This window comes from Triticum dicoccoides, chromosome 6B (assembly GCF_002162155.2).
Source record: "Triticum dicoccoides isolate Atlit2015 ecotype Zavitan chromosome 6B, WEW_v2.0, whole genome shotgun sequence".
NCBI classification, from domain to species: Eukaryota; Viridiplantae; Streptophyta; class Magnoliopsida; order Poales; family Poaceae; genus Triticum; species Triticum dicoccoides.
In genome coordinates this window covers 539346648-539361712 of record NC_041391.1, presented here as the reverse complement: position 1 = coordinate 539361712, position 15065 = coordinate 539346648, and the positions used below count along the sequence as shown (strand labels likewise).

At 48.2% G+C, this 15065-nt stretch overlaps 1 long non-coding RNA gene across 2 annotated transcripts in view; it reads right to left on the bottom strand.

Annotated features, from left to right (window-relative positions):
* Positions 1 to 4435: 4435 nt before the first annotated feature.
* Positions 4436 to 15065, bottom strand: part of LOC119325481 — a 13713-nt gene continuing 3083 nt past the window's right edge. Inside the window, exons 1-3 of one of the 2 annotated variants that reach the window (XR_005157547.1) lie at positions 10673 to 10682; positions 8957 to 8959; positions 4436 to 4573 (exon numbers count right to left, since the gene is read on the bottom strand). This is a non-coding gene — a long non-coding RNA (uncharacterized LOC119325481). Of the gene's footprint in view, positions 4574 to 8956; positions 8960 to 10672; positions 10683 to 15065 lie in introns of those variants that run through there. The other variant, XR_005157548.1, reaches the window with a different exon arrangement.

Genomic DNA, 15065 nt, shown 5'->3' with positions numbered 1-15065 from the left:
TACCTGTACATCATGTCCATGCCTTTTGTTTTAATGTTGAGGTGATGTAGCATGTTGTTTTGATGCTTGCTAGATGCCTACTTGCTGTTTTGGACAGCTTGTCATTTAAACTTGTTTCATGTGTGTGTTGAACCCTTGCTCAGTTTTGAGTGTGCTCTATATGAAACTTGATTAGAATTGCATGTAGTTTCCTATTACCTTGTTGCATCCATGTTTTGAGAGTGTTTGCTTGATATTTGTATGCATTTTATATCAATGCCATGTTTAACTTGTTTTGCTCATATCTTCTAGGCCGTAGCTCCGAATTAAATGAACTTTATATGTAACTTGACTAGAATTTCGTGTAGCTCATCATTGTGCATTTTAACTTGCTGTTTAACAACTTGAACATCAGGTTTATTCAGATCTGGACCAATTTTGAAATTTGCATATGAGGACTTACCGGAATTGTTATATGTTGTTCCGGGCCTCATTTAAACTTGCTTTGATGTGTTGCTCTTGTATGCATCATCTCTTGACATGAGTATCTCCATGTAGCTTTGTCATGCATCATGCCTGTTGTGCATCATGTCTTGTCTATGTGTGGTGTGTTTACCATGTTGTGTGCTTCTTCTCGATAGTTCCCGTTTTGTTGCGATCGTGAGGATTCGTTCGTCTACGCTTGGTTCGGCTTCATCCGTTCATCTTCTTCATGGACTCGTTCTTCTTCCTTGCAGGATTTCAGGCAAGATGACCGCTACCCTGGATCTCACTACTATCATTGCTATGCTAGTTGCTTCGTTCTATCGCTATGCTGCACTACCTATCACTTGTTTATCAAGCCTCCCAAATTGCCATGTCAGCCTCTAACCTTTTCACCCTTCCTAGCAAACCATTGCTTGGCTATGTTACCGCTTTGCTCAGCCCCTCTTATAGCATTGTTAGTTGCAGGTGAAGTTGAAGATTGCTCCATGATGAACATGATTATGTTGGGATATCACAATATCTCTTATTTATTTAATGCAACTATATACTTGGTAAAGGGTGGAAGGCTCGGCCTTATGCCTGGCTTTTTGTTCCACTCTTGCCGCCCTAGTTTCCATCATACCGGTGTTATGTTCCCGAATTTTGCGTTCCTTACGCGGTTGGGTGAATTATGGGACCCCCTTGACAGTTCGCTTTGAATAAAACTCCTCCTGCAAGGCCCAACCTTGGTTTTACCATTTGCCTCACCTAGCCCTTTTTTCCCTTGGGTTTCCGGAGCCCGAGGGTCATCTTTATTTTAGCCCCCCCCCGGGCCAGTGCTTCTCTAAGTGCTGGTCCGAACCGAGCTGCCTGCGGGGCCACCTCGGGGAAACTCGAAGTCTGGTTTTACTCGTAGCTAGTCTCATCCCGTGTTGCCCTGAGAACGAGATATGTGCAGCTCCTATCGGGATTTGTCAGCACACCGGGCGGCTTTGCTGGTCTTGTTTTACCATTGTCGAAATGTCTTGTAAACCAGGATTCCGAGACTGATCGGGTCTTCCTGGGAGAAGGAATATCCTTTGTCGACCGTGAGAGCTTGTGATGGGCTAAGTTGGGACACCCTTGCAGGGTATAAACTTTCGAGAGCCATGCCCGCGGTTATGTGGCAGATGGGAATTTGTTAATGTCCATTGTTGTAGATAACTTGACACCAGATCCGAATTAAAACGCATCAACCGCGTGTGTAGCCGTGATGGTCTCTTTTTGGCGGAGTCCGGGAAGTGAACACGGTTTTGGGTTATGTTTGACGTAAGTAGGAGTTCAGGATCACTTCTTGATCATTGCTAGCTTCACGACCGTTCCGTTTGTTCTCTTCTCGCTCTTATTTGCGTATGTTAACCACCATATATGCTTAGTCGCTGCTGCAACCTCACCACTTTACCCCTTCCTTTCCCTTTAAGCTTTGCTAGTCTTGATACCCATGGTAATGGGATTGCTGAGTCCTCGTGGCTCACAGATTACTACAACAATAGTTGCAGGTACAGGTTATGCGATGGTCGTGACGTGAGAGCTATGTTTGCTTGTTTTGGAGTTCTTCTTCTGCTTCTTCTTCGAACAAGGGATAGGTTCCAGGTCGGCAGCCTGGGCTAGCAGGGTGGTTGTCGTTTGAGTTTCTGTTTGTGTTTCATCCGTAGTCGGATGGTGCTCTTATGTAAGATGATGTTGTATTCGTGTGGCATTGTATGCCTTATGTATGTATTCCTATCTATTGAGTAATGTTGATGTAATGATATCCACCTTGCAAAAGCGTCTTCAAGATGCGCTTCTATCCTTGGTGAGACCTTCGAGTTCCTTTAGGATAGGGTCGCATCTTGGGCGTGACAAGTTGGTATCAAAGCCTCGACCAACCCTAGGAGCCCCCCTTGATTGATTGTGTAGTTGGGCCGATGTTGAGTCTAGAAGAAAACTATTTTTGGAGTATAGTTATATCAGAGAGTAGGAATTCGTTTTACTCCTCAGCTTCTTTGTCGCTCTGGTCAGGAATCTTGACATAGGTGTTTTGAATTACTCCTCTTCCCTTTCAAAATTTCTTTAGGATCACGCAGTTGGTTTTTCGGTCGTTGGTTCTCTTCTCTTTTCATCCGGTGCATTTCTCGTCAAGTTGACTCGACCCTCTTCATCTTTGCAAGTTCAATCCTCAGTTTTCTCTGAACGAAGTTATTTCTCTATACTCAGTTGTTTTCTTTTTCCCACCCACCCACCCATTTTCATCTCGGAGTCGGAGTCTGTAATCGAGTATCCATCCTACTCGTGTGAAGTCTTTGCTTTCTTTCCTCAATGATTTCAACCAGTGTTTTCTCTTCAAGTGATTCGTCGGTTCCCCCTTCCAAGTTTCCTTTGTTTTCCCGCCCTCCCACCCTTTTCTTCCCGGAGCCTGAGTCTCTTTCGAGCATCAATTTCATTCGTGTAGAACCTCTTCAGTCTTTCGTAAATTATCTCAACCGGTGAATTCTCGTCTCGTTTGACATTCATCATCTCTTTTCTTCTCTAGTGGATTCAATTCTAATTTTTGGTAGTAATTACATTCTTTTCCTTGGATCAAGTGTACTCCTTGCTCGTGTGCCTCTCGCCAGTTTATCCTTCCGGAGTGTTCAAGACATCTCAGGAGATTCGTCTGTGTTTGAATTTATTCGAGGTTGTCACCTCATTCAAATATTTCAATTATTCCGGTGCATCATCTACCTATTCAACAATGCTTTTCAACGGTGTTTTTCTCTTTAGTGGGCCCTAACCCACTGGTTTTTTCCCAGGATCTTACCTGACTCTTCTAATTCTCCTGGAGTTATTCTCAAATTCCTATTAAGTGTGACGTAAGAAGGGATTTCATCAGTCAGATGCCATCTCTAAGATCGCTTTCAAATTCTTTTCATCTTTGGTTCAACCCTTTCTCTTTTTCATTCTACCGGAGTACCTCAGTAATTTTGGTAGTGTTTCTCGTCGTCATTTGAAGGCCGAAGAAGAGTTTTTCCTCTAAATCTTGCTCGTTCTCTCGAAGATTCGGGGTTCCAGCTTCTTGTTATCCTATCGAATTATTCCATTTGTCAGATATTCATTTTCTTAACCATCCAGAGTATTTCAGAAGTTGATTTCTGTTTCTTTTCACCAGAGGCCATCGTTCCAGAAGAATTCTTCGTCCTCATATTTCAGCTACCGTTATCCATTTATCCCGGTGCTTCGTTCAAGTGTTCTTTAATCAGCTCATTATCTCTTCGTTCTTTTGCATCTAAATCCCCTCAAGCATATTTGTTCTTCTAATTCTTCCCGGTGATTCAGTCTCTTTCATCAGTCATTTCCAAATTCTTACGGTGGTTCGTTCAAGATTCTTTTTCCTTGATTATCATTCAATCCATTCGTTCTTTCCAATCTACCGGTGGTTCATGAAGACTTTCTCAAGTTTTGCGCTATATCCCCCCTTAATCCTTTTCAACACGGATAACTTGTATGCAATCCACTGCTTCTCATCAATTTAATTGATGGAGGATAGTCATAACATAATTCTTATTCTTGTTTTATCCAAGTGTCTAATTCTTTTCTACCGGAGTTTGTTCGTGTTACCAATTTCTCAGTTATGTGTTGTTCATCCTTATTTCCGGAGTTCCAAGTTTCCTCGATGATCTTGTCTCGAACCTCCACCTGAATCGTCGCAAGGCTTAATCTTATTCTTTCTTCCTTCATTCTATCTCATCATCCTTTTTGTTACCGGAGTTCTTCACGGTGGATCGTCATGATTTAGTTCATTCTCCAAAGAGTTCATCAAGATTTTAATCGAAGGAGCTCAACTATCCTTCTTCTTGCTTCTCGAGGTGCAATTAATTCTTCGTATTATTTTGAAATGGAGTTTTGCATTTCTTCGTTCTTCTCAGCTATCCAATCATTTCCGTTTGTGGCCTACTACAGTACCGATTAAAAAAACGGTTGTAGCTACTAGGCGACGAAATGGATTTCGAAATTTATTGACATTCTCTAGAAAAGGTACTGTCAATAAGCCTATTGGCACAGAAACCATTAAGAGAACGCCCAATAACTTATTGGGTACCGTACGGAGTATTTGAAACATGGGAAAGAAGTACTGAGGGAGTCCTGGATTAGGGGGTGTCCGGATGGTCGGACTACGACCTTTGGCCGGACTCCCGGACTATGAAGATACAAGATTGAAGACTTCATCCCGCGTCCAGATGGGACTTTCCTTGGCGTGGAAGGCAAGCTTGGCGATACGATATGAACATCTCCTCCCACTGTAACCGACTCTGTGTAACCCTAGCCCTCTCCGGTGTCTATATAAACCGGAGAGTTTTAGTCCATAGGACGAACAACAATCATACCATAGGCTAGCTTCTAGGGTTTAGCCTCTCTGATCTTGTGGTAGATCAACTCTTGTACTACCCATATCATCAATATTAATCAAGCAGGAGTAGGGTTTTACCTCCACCGAGAGGGCCCGAACCTGGGTAAAAACATCGTGTCCCTTGTCTCCTGTTACCATCCGCCTAGACGCACAGTTCGGGACCCCCTACCCGAGATCCGCCAATTTTGACACTGACATTGGTGCTTTCATTGAGAGTTCCTCTATGTCGTCACCTTTAGGCCCGATGGCTTCTTCGATCGTCAACCACGACGCGGTCCAGGGTGAGACTTTTCTCCACGGACAGATCTTCGTATTCGGCAGCTTCGCACTACGGGCCAACTCTCTTGGCCATCTGGAGCAGATCGAAAGCTACGCCCCTGGCCATCAGGTCAGGTTTGGAAGCTTAAAATCACGGCCGACATCCGCGGGGACTTGATCTTCGACGGATTCGAGCCACGGCCGAGCATGCCGCACTGTCCCGATGGGCATGATCTAACTCTGCCATCGGACAGCGACCAGAGTGCCGCTCAGGTGTCCACTCTGACCATTAGCTCGGAGCCGACTGCGCTAGTCGGGGACGGACGGTTGGACGCCGCCCCAGGAGCCGCAATCTCTACGGTGATAGAGCCGAATACCAGCCTAGTCCTTTGCAAGGCCCGTGACTCCAAGGTGTCGGACTCCATTCCGAACTCCGAATCTTCCGCACCCCTTCCGATCGAACCCGATTGGGCTCCAATCATGGAGTTCACAGCCGCGGACGTCTTTCAGCACTCGCCCTTTGGCGATATCCTGAACTCCCTAAAGTCTCTCTCTTTGTCAGGAGAGCCCTGGCCGGACTGTGGTCAGCAGGGTTGGGATGCGGACGACGAAGAAATTTGAAACCCACCCACCACCCACTTTGTAGCCACTATCGATGATTTAACCGACATGCTCGACTTCGACTCCGAAGACATCAACGGTATGGACGCCGATGAAGGAGACGATCAAGAACCAGCACCTATAGGGCACTGGGAAGCCACCTCATCACACGAGGTATACATGGTGGACACACCTAAAAGAAATGACGACGAGGATGAAAAGGGCGCAACCAGGGATCGCTCCCCGAAAAAACAATCAAAGCGGCAGCGTAAGCGCCGCGCCAAGCCCCACCTCGACAAAGACCCAGCCATAGAGCAGGGCAAATCAACGGAATACGAACATGCCATCGAGCAACCGTCCAAACAGGGCGGACAATCCGAACAACCCGTCCCCAGGAAAGATAATAGTCCAGACGACCTCACACCGGACAAGTTGCTGGAACATAAGAACCTCCACCAAGGCTCGTTCCCACAGCACGTAGCCTGAAAAAGCAGAAGCGGAGGCTCAAAACAGCGGAAGATGCACTCAGGATAAGATGGGGCAAAGTACTCAATACCACACACAAGTACGGCAACAGTCGTCACACAAAGAGCTATCTGAAGCGGAAATTACTATCAGAATTTGATGAAGAGGCCCTAGAGCCCCCACAGTCAAAAAACAAGGAAGCCACCACGTCGGATAGATGACCCCACGATCGATCTCAAGCGACAAAGGGCGTCGCACTCAATACGGCGCGCGATCCGCCCAAGGATTCGCATCAAAAAACTGGTCCAACCAGATCCATCTATGGGCCAAGAAAGCAAGCTCCAGTGAGCAATGCAATGCAAAAAATATCTGAACATCGCGGCACACCTACATACAGGGTGCCACACATCCCCTATGTTTTACCGATGAGGTACTGGATCATGAATTTCCAGCGGGATTCAAGCTCATGAACATAGAAGCATACGACGGAACAACAGAACCTGGAGTCTGGATCGAGGATTATATCCTCCACATACACATGGCCAGAGGAGATGACCTTCACGCCATAAAATACTTACCCCTTAAGCTCAAAGGGCCAGCCCGGCATTGGCTTAAAAGCCTTCCTGAAAACACCATGGGAAGTTGGGAAGCGCTCGAGGATGCTTTCCAGGCAAATTTTCAAGGGACCTATGTCCGACCTCTGGATGCAGATGATCTGAGTCATATAACTCAGCAGCCCTGAGAGACAGCCCGGAAACTCTAGAACAGATTCCTTACTAAAAAGAATCAGATAGTCGACTGTCCAGACGCCGAGGCCCTAGCAGCTTTCAAACATAGTGTCCGAGACGAATGGCTCGCCAGACACCTCGGCCAAGAAAAGCCAAGAACAATGGATGCATTAACAAGCCTCATGACCCGCTTTTGCGCAGGAGAGTATAGCTGGTTGGCAAGAAGCAGCACCAGCGACCCGAGTACATCCAAACTCAGAGATGGAAACGGGAAACCGCGCCATAACAAAGTACAGCGCCGGTTGAAGGATAACAGCCCGAGGAGCACGGAAGTCAAGGCCGGATTCAAAAGCTCTCGGCAAAATCAGAAAAAGCCGCCCCCCAAAGATGCCCGGGACGAGCTGTCTAACCTCAACAAAATCCTGGACAAAATATGTCAAATCCATAGTACCCCCGGGAGACCTGCAAACCATACCCAAAGAGATTGTTGGGTCTTCAAGCAGTCCGGCAAACTCAACGCCGAACACAAGGGGCTCGACACACCAAGCGAGGATGACGACGCACCCCACAAGCAGAACACCGTAGAACAAAAGAAGTTCCCACAAGAAGTCAAAACAGTAAATTCACTCCAGATGACAAAAGGGAAAAATAGAACGGCACTTACGAAGACACGCGCCATACGGCCAGCCCCAGTGGAGCACCGCCACTGGTTGTTACAACCAATCACCTTCGATCATCATGATTACTCCAGAGGGGCCCGGAACGCAGACTGGACTGCCTTGGTCTTGGAACCGATTATTGACGTACTCCAATTTACACAAGTCCTTATGGACGGCGGCAGTGACTTAAACCTGTTATATCAGGACACAATCCGCAAACTGGGGGTAAACCCAACTATAATTCGCCATGGCAACACTTCCTTTCAAGGAGTCACGCCGGGTCCAGATACCCAGAGTATGGGTTCCCTTTCGTTAGAAGTCACGTTCGGCTCACCCCGACAACTTCCAAAGCGAAAAGCTAACCTTGCACATCGCCCCATTCATAAGTCGCTATCAAGCGCTACTGGGACGTGAAGCTTTCGCCCGCTTTAACGCAATACCGCATTATGCATCCCTCACACTTAAAATGCCCGGTCCACGAGGCATCATCTCATTAAAGGGAAATATCAATTGATCCCCAAAAGTACGGGTAAGGGTGCGGCCGCCGGGACAGCCGCACACTAATCCAGCCCTACTATCCCGGACACGGCTCGACGAGTCTGACGTAAACATACAAAGGCTTAATAGCCGCATAACCCTGTACAAGGGGCTCCGCGTGTTCACGCCAGGAGACAATACGGCTCAATTCTTGCTCCAACTATATTTTGTTTATTTTAATATAGATTTCTCGCACGCTTATTTTTTACTAAGTTCCTCTCTTTCGCAGACGAACACCGTGCTACGCTCGTCCAGGATACGGCACAACGGAGACATAGGCGCACACGTGCAGTAGGGACCCGTTTCAAGGATTCTTTTCAGATTAAGACCCTGCGTAAACCTTTTTTACTGTCTCTTGTTGATAACATCCCCCGGTTTTTCTATAGCCGAGGAGGAGGCTGGCGTCTTAGCATGTGGCCACGCCAGAATTTTGCGCGTACCTGGACACCAGGGGCTTTTTTACCAAGGGCTTTGTTTCAGCCCGTCTTCATAAAGACCGAATACCTTAGGGAGTGTTCGGCGTCGCGAGTTTGGCCTTATATGCATCAGCTCCGAATCATGTCTTTGGTCAAATGTTGGGTTTGCCCGGCTCCTGTGCTTTGCTGCCTTATGTTCCGTTATATCGGCTAACGCGGCACCAGGAGAACTACTACGATTGTGCCCCGGTTCGGCCACGCGAGCACCTCAGTAGAGAAAGCCGAAAACTGACTGTCATGATATAGCGAGAGACTGGTCAACCACTCGATGACTCTCGGAATCTTTAGGATTCCTCCGCATTAACGAAGGGATGCTTCCCGGTCAGGCACACACGCGCCCCAAATTCAGGCGAGCGCGGTGCCTCTAGGGGCTATTGAGTAGACCCACTGTCAAACTCCTATGGCTAAGTGAAAGTGATAAAGCATTATAGTCCGGTTGCCTAGTTCGCCGCGCTCTCACCTCCTTTGTACGACCAAGACATTGGATTAAGTGTGAAAAGGCACCTTTTTGCAAACACCCCCGCATTATATGCGTGGGGGCTGAAGCCAACGACTGCCATCTTTCAGGTTATATACACATATGCATTAAACGGCCGCACAGGAGGTATTATAATTCTTGCAAGCACAAGTATAAAAAGCTTTTACATTATATCAAAATATTCCTTTTACAATAGCACATGCTATTCGAACACAACATCATTCAAGCACTACGCTTCTATTAAACGAGCGCCTAGAAGAACTTCCTCAAAGTAGTGTCTGGCAGGTACTCGGCCTTCTTTCGAATCCCGGGATGCAACAACACTGGCCTTCATATCCGCCCAGTATGTCTTGACACGGGCAAGAGCCATTTGTGCGCCCTCTATGCACGCCGACCTCTTCATTGCATCAACATGCGGCACAGAACCAAGGAACTGCTGCACCAAACCAAAATAACTCTTCGGCTCTGGCTCTCCCGGCCACAAACGACTCGCAACATACTTCATGGCGAGTCCGGATAACCTGTTCAGCTCCGCCTAGGCGGCCAAACGGTCGGATACCGAAAGTGGACGTTCTGGATTGTGGAACTGCGACCAAAAAAGTTCTTCCAATTTATGGTCACTTCGACCTCGGAAGTGTTCGGTTGCGTCTGTTGCACTCGCTGCCAAATCCAGATAAGTGTTTTCCGCACTCCACTGCCGGTCTAACGGAGCATACTCAGGATCCCCAAACTTCATCCGCAGCATATAGGGCTTTCCAGCCGTGATATCTCCGGCCTGACGTAGCTCCTCCTTCATAGATCTCATTGCAGAGCGAGTATCCTTGGCCTCGGCAGTGATCTTCTCAAGGTCCTTCTGAGCCGCCTTTTCTTCTTATTCGAGAAATTTACAGCGGTCGGCAGCATCCTTCAATTTTATAGCCATCTCGGCTATTACCTTCTTGCTCTGGCAGTGAGCAGCCTGTTCGGCTTTCAGCTCTTCAGCCGCCTTAACGGCAGCCGCATCACTTTCCCTTGCTTGCTCCTTGGCTGGGGAAAGTTCCGCCCGAATGTTCTCCATGGCAGCAGCACTATCTGCATTAAGCACATATATTGTAAGGCACGAGCATCAAACTCCTCTTATCAGATGTCTGTGGAGCATACCTTGTGCCTCATCTAGCCGCTTATTTACAAGCACGATGTCGGCATCCTCCATGTCAAGTTGCCGCATTAGCTCGGCAGATTCATCAGTCCGGCTAGCCACCGAACGCCTCGCCACCTTCATAAAAAGGTGACATTTTACACCTGGGGTTATGATCCTCTGTGCGCCATCACTCTTGACGACACACAGAGTCTCAGGGGCTACTATTTATACAGGGCGCATTTTATATATGTGGCTCTACCAAAAGGTACACCTTTTCACGTACCTCAAAGCCTGTCAGTAAACTCCTGGCGGCCTCATATAATCCGCTTTCCGCGGATGAAATCCTTCCTATCACCGTGTTCATCAACATACGGTGTTCTTCAGAGACGGACACTCGCCCGAGCAGATCCCTCAGCCTCTCCGACCGCGCACCAGAAGGCGCCAGACTAGCCCGATGACCTTTTTCAGGACCCGGACTTGGAGAAACCCACCAGGAAGACACCTCGGGGTCGCCTCCCTCATAAGACGGTGCAGCTAGGGGAGGCGTTTCGCTCTCCATCATCTCCGGACGAAGATCCCCTAAAGATGAGCTCTGCTGAGAAGGGTTGAGATTCGAACTACAAGGTAATATTTTGGTTATCTTGCTAAGAAATAAAACAGGGATGCCACTCATTTTTGAACCCCTCTCTTTACTTACGGCTCGGAGGAAAGCTGATCCCCTTGAGGGCGCAATACGGCCGGGGCAGTCTCTGGCGCCGGATCCTCTGACGAAGATTTCTTCCCCCGTTTCGAGGTCATCCCCTCCAGGTCTTCAGAGGCACTCCTTTTCTTTCCCAGGTTGGGGGAATTCTCGATTCCTCCCTTCCTGACAGTCTCCTCCGTGGAGGCGGTAGCTCCTTGGTCCCCCTCTTCGCCCTCTACCGAAAGCATAACCTCCAGCATCCAGGTTAAACACGGGATCCGGCGTGGTCTCGGGCAGGGGGGCTGGACACCTGATAAGCTTTGCCTTCGCTATCCACTCCTGTTCAAAGGATAGCTCTGTTAAAGGGCAATTTTGTGATGAAAATGCGGATGGCGTGTCCAAATACGGGGTTACTTACCTTAGCATCCTGGCGATTGCAGCTCAGACCTGCGTCCTCGGACAAGTCCGGACACCTTGCTTGTGATCCGAAGAACAATTTGTACATGTCCACGGGTGTCGCGCCCATAAAATGTTGGAGGACTCGCGGTCTCTCTGGATTAAATTCCCATAGGTGGAGAGGGCGACGTTTGCAGGGCAGCATGCGGCGAATCAGCATAACTTGCGCCACTACGGTCAAGTTAATATCTCTTTCTAGGAGATCTTGAATGCGGTCCTGCAGTAGGGGCACGTCTTTGGACGGCCCCCAGATAAGCCCTTCATTGACCCATGATGCTCGCCGCGGTGGGGGACCCGAGCGAAAAGCAGGTGGCGCCACCCATGTGGTGCCCCTGGGGGCTGTGATGTAAAACCAGTCCCGTTGCCATAAGCCGAACTCCTCTTGGAGAGAGCCCTCGGGCCATGGAGCGCCGGCTATCTTGCTTATGATAGCTCCTCTGCACTCAGCATGCTGCCCCTCGATCATCTTCGGCTCCACCTTGAAGGTTCTAAGCCACAATCCGAAGTGAGGAGTGATATGGAGGAAGGCCTCACACACGACAATGAATGATGAAATTTGGAGGATGGACTCTGGAGTTAAGTCGTGGAATTCCAGCCCGTAATAGAACATCAGCCCCCTCATGAAGGGATCAATCGGGAAGCCTAGCCCCCAAAGGAAGTAAGATGTGAACACCACGCTCTCACCGGGCTAGGGAGAAGGAATGACCTGCCCTTGAGCAGGCAGCCTATGCAAGATTTCGCCGGTTAGATACCTGGCATCGCTCAGCTTTCGCACGTCTTCTTCCGTAACGGAGGAAGGCACCCACCGGCCTTGAAGGTCTGAGCCGGACATCGTCGAAGGTCCGAAGCGCCTTAAACTAGAGCTTTGAGTGTGGGAACTCGAGGCGAGGGGCGGATTCGATTGGACTGAAAAAGAGAGGAGTCGAGCCTTGGTCTCTTTATAAAGGAGTTGAATACCAAGAGCCCTCCTCGTAACCGTTTGGGACTCGCTTTCAATTAGAGAGTCATACCAAAGGGCACGGTTGGGTTACCCACGCCCGTATTGATGAGAATCCCGGAATAAGGGGACACAATCTCTGCTTTGACAAGACGTGCCAAGGAAACCGCCTCGCTAAACATGCTGAGGTGGAACAGTAAAATGAATCGAATAAAGGCTTGGCCATGGCGTGGTGTCACGCTGCGGAATACGTCAGTAGATTAGATTTGTGCAGATATTATTCTCTCTACGGTGGTATGTGGAACTTATTTTTGCAGAGCCGGACAATATCCTTGTGTTCAACATCTTCTATGAAGTATTCGGAGGGGGAACCCGCCTTGCAATGCCGAAGACAATTTGTGCGCCGGACTCGTCGTCATTGAAGCCTGGTTCAGGGGCTACTTAGGGAGTCCTGGATTAGGGGGTGTCCGGATGGCCGGACTACGACCTTTGGCCGGACTCCCGGACTAGAAGATACAAGATTGAAGACTTCGTCCCGCGTCCGGATGGGACTTTCCTTGGCGTGGAAGGCAAGCTTGGCGATATGATATGAAGATCTCCTCCCATTGTCACCGACTCTGTGTAACCCTAGCCCTCTCCGGTGTCTATATAAACCGGAGAGTTTTAGTCCGTAGGACGAACAACAATCATACCATAGGCTAGCTTCTAGGGTTTAGCCTCTCTGATCTCGTGGTAGATCAACTCTTGTACTACCCATATCATCAATATTAATCAAGCAGGAGTAGGGTTTTACCTCCACCGAGAGGGCCCGAACTTGGGTAAAAACATCGTGTCCCTTCTCTCCTGTTACCATCCTCCTAGACGCACAGTTCGGGACCCCCTACCCGAGATCCGCCGGTTTTGACACCGACAAGTACCACTCGGGTAATATTTCCAGAGGATTTGCAAACGGATCTGCTGGTTCACCAATCATTGATGGCTCGAGAACCGCTAAACCTACATTACATGCAATAGTACCTAGAATTACTACTGGAAAAATATATAAAAGATCATTGGGCCATGCGGGTTCCCCGTAATAATTATGTCCCATCCCTTTAGCTAATTTAGCTCTTAATACAGGATCATTTAAGTCTGGTTTCTTTGTTATTGGGATAGGTGAACTCTTTAGGATCCATCCCCCAAAGGAACCGGACATGAGAATTTATCATCATCCGGCTTGAGCAAGAGTGAAAGAAATAAGACCGCAGAAGATCCTTAATAGAATTAAGGTATATAATGACTCAATGACTCTAGGCAAGAAAAGCTTTATCAGATTCTCTTTTCTGAAGTTGCACCTACAACTACTCATTGAAAATAATCCTATTCTTATGGGTAAATGCTCAATATCCAAGTGGGCTTACAAATTTGATCATGATCAATTGCTTTGTGGATTGTCTCATGTCTCTTGATTAGTTGGTATTTATCCCCTCAATATCGCAAGTTTCTTACCTCCAAAAAAAATATTTTCTTGTTACTAATAAAAAATCAAAAAGTTTAGCCTACATTCTTCCTTAGATCCCTTCTTTTACTCTGAGTTATCAACTTATGATCTTGAGATGTTACCATAAGACCACAACAAGCTTATTCTTTTCGTTGTTGATTTTCTCAACAATTCCGTTTAAACCTTCCGTCTAAAGATGCTTTCTATTTCATTCATGGCACAAGCTGTTTTCTTCTACGTTCTTTTCATTCAACTCTTTCAATTCTTTCCGGAGGTATTGTGTCATGTCTTCATCAAGTATCATTCCGTCCTCTCAAGCTCGGGTTCTATTCCTCCATGTTTCAGCCGGAGTGCTGCCTAAATCCTTTCAGTCTTATTCGTTTCTTATCTCGTTCTTACTGGAGTGGTTTCATAGTCTATCTGATTCCGTGAGCTTTCGATTCTCGTCATTCTCGTTGTTCCTCTCTTCTTCTCGAGTGCTCTCAATTCTTTGCTTCTTCTCTTGAGTTCTTGCTTCACCTCATCCCTTTTCCCTTCCGTCTCGGTCCTCAGATCTCGGGACGAGATCTCTTGTTAGTGGAGGAGTGTTGTAACACCCCGGATTCGATGCGCCAGATGTCTGCCAGTTATTCGCCATCATTTCCATGTCATTTGCTTGCATGTTGCATTTTGCCATGTCATCATGTGGATTGCATTGCATACGTGTTCGTCTCATGCATCCGAGCATTTTGCCCGTTGTCCATTTTGCAATCCGACACTTCTATGTCCTCCGACGTTCCCCTTTTGTCTCCTGCTGTGAGCGGGTGTTAAACATTCTCGGAATGGAACGTGATTTGCCAAGCGGCCTTGGTACACCACTGGTAGACCGCCTGTCAAGTTTTGTGCCATTTGGAGTTTGTTTGATACTCCAACGGTTAGCCATGTAGCCCGAAACCCCTCTCTCTTTGCAGACCAGCCTCTCTTCACCACAGCCCATGAGCCCATCCAAACTCCCTCCATGCTCTTGGTTGTTCGATCATGATCGTGTGGGCGAAAACCGCTCCCCATTTGGAGTCTCCTAGCTCCCTCTACCTATATATATATATATGTGTATCCCCCCAAATTTCGTGCAGTCCAAACCCTAGCCTAGCCCCTCTCCGCCGCCGGACACGTCCAGATCGGACTGGACGCGTCTGCGCCGCCGTCCACAGCCAACCGGAGGCCGAAACGTTACCGCTCGTCCGCCCCCGCCGCCGGGGCCTGCCTGGGCCCGGGGCAAGCCCGCCGAGCCCATCGGGGCCCAACCCCGCGCCGCCGCCTCGCCTGTTCGCCCGCCTCCGCGTCTCCTCGCCGGCGTGCAC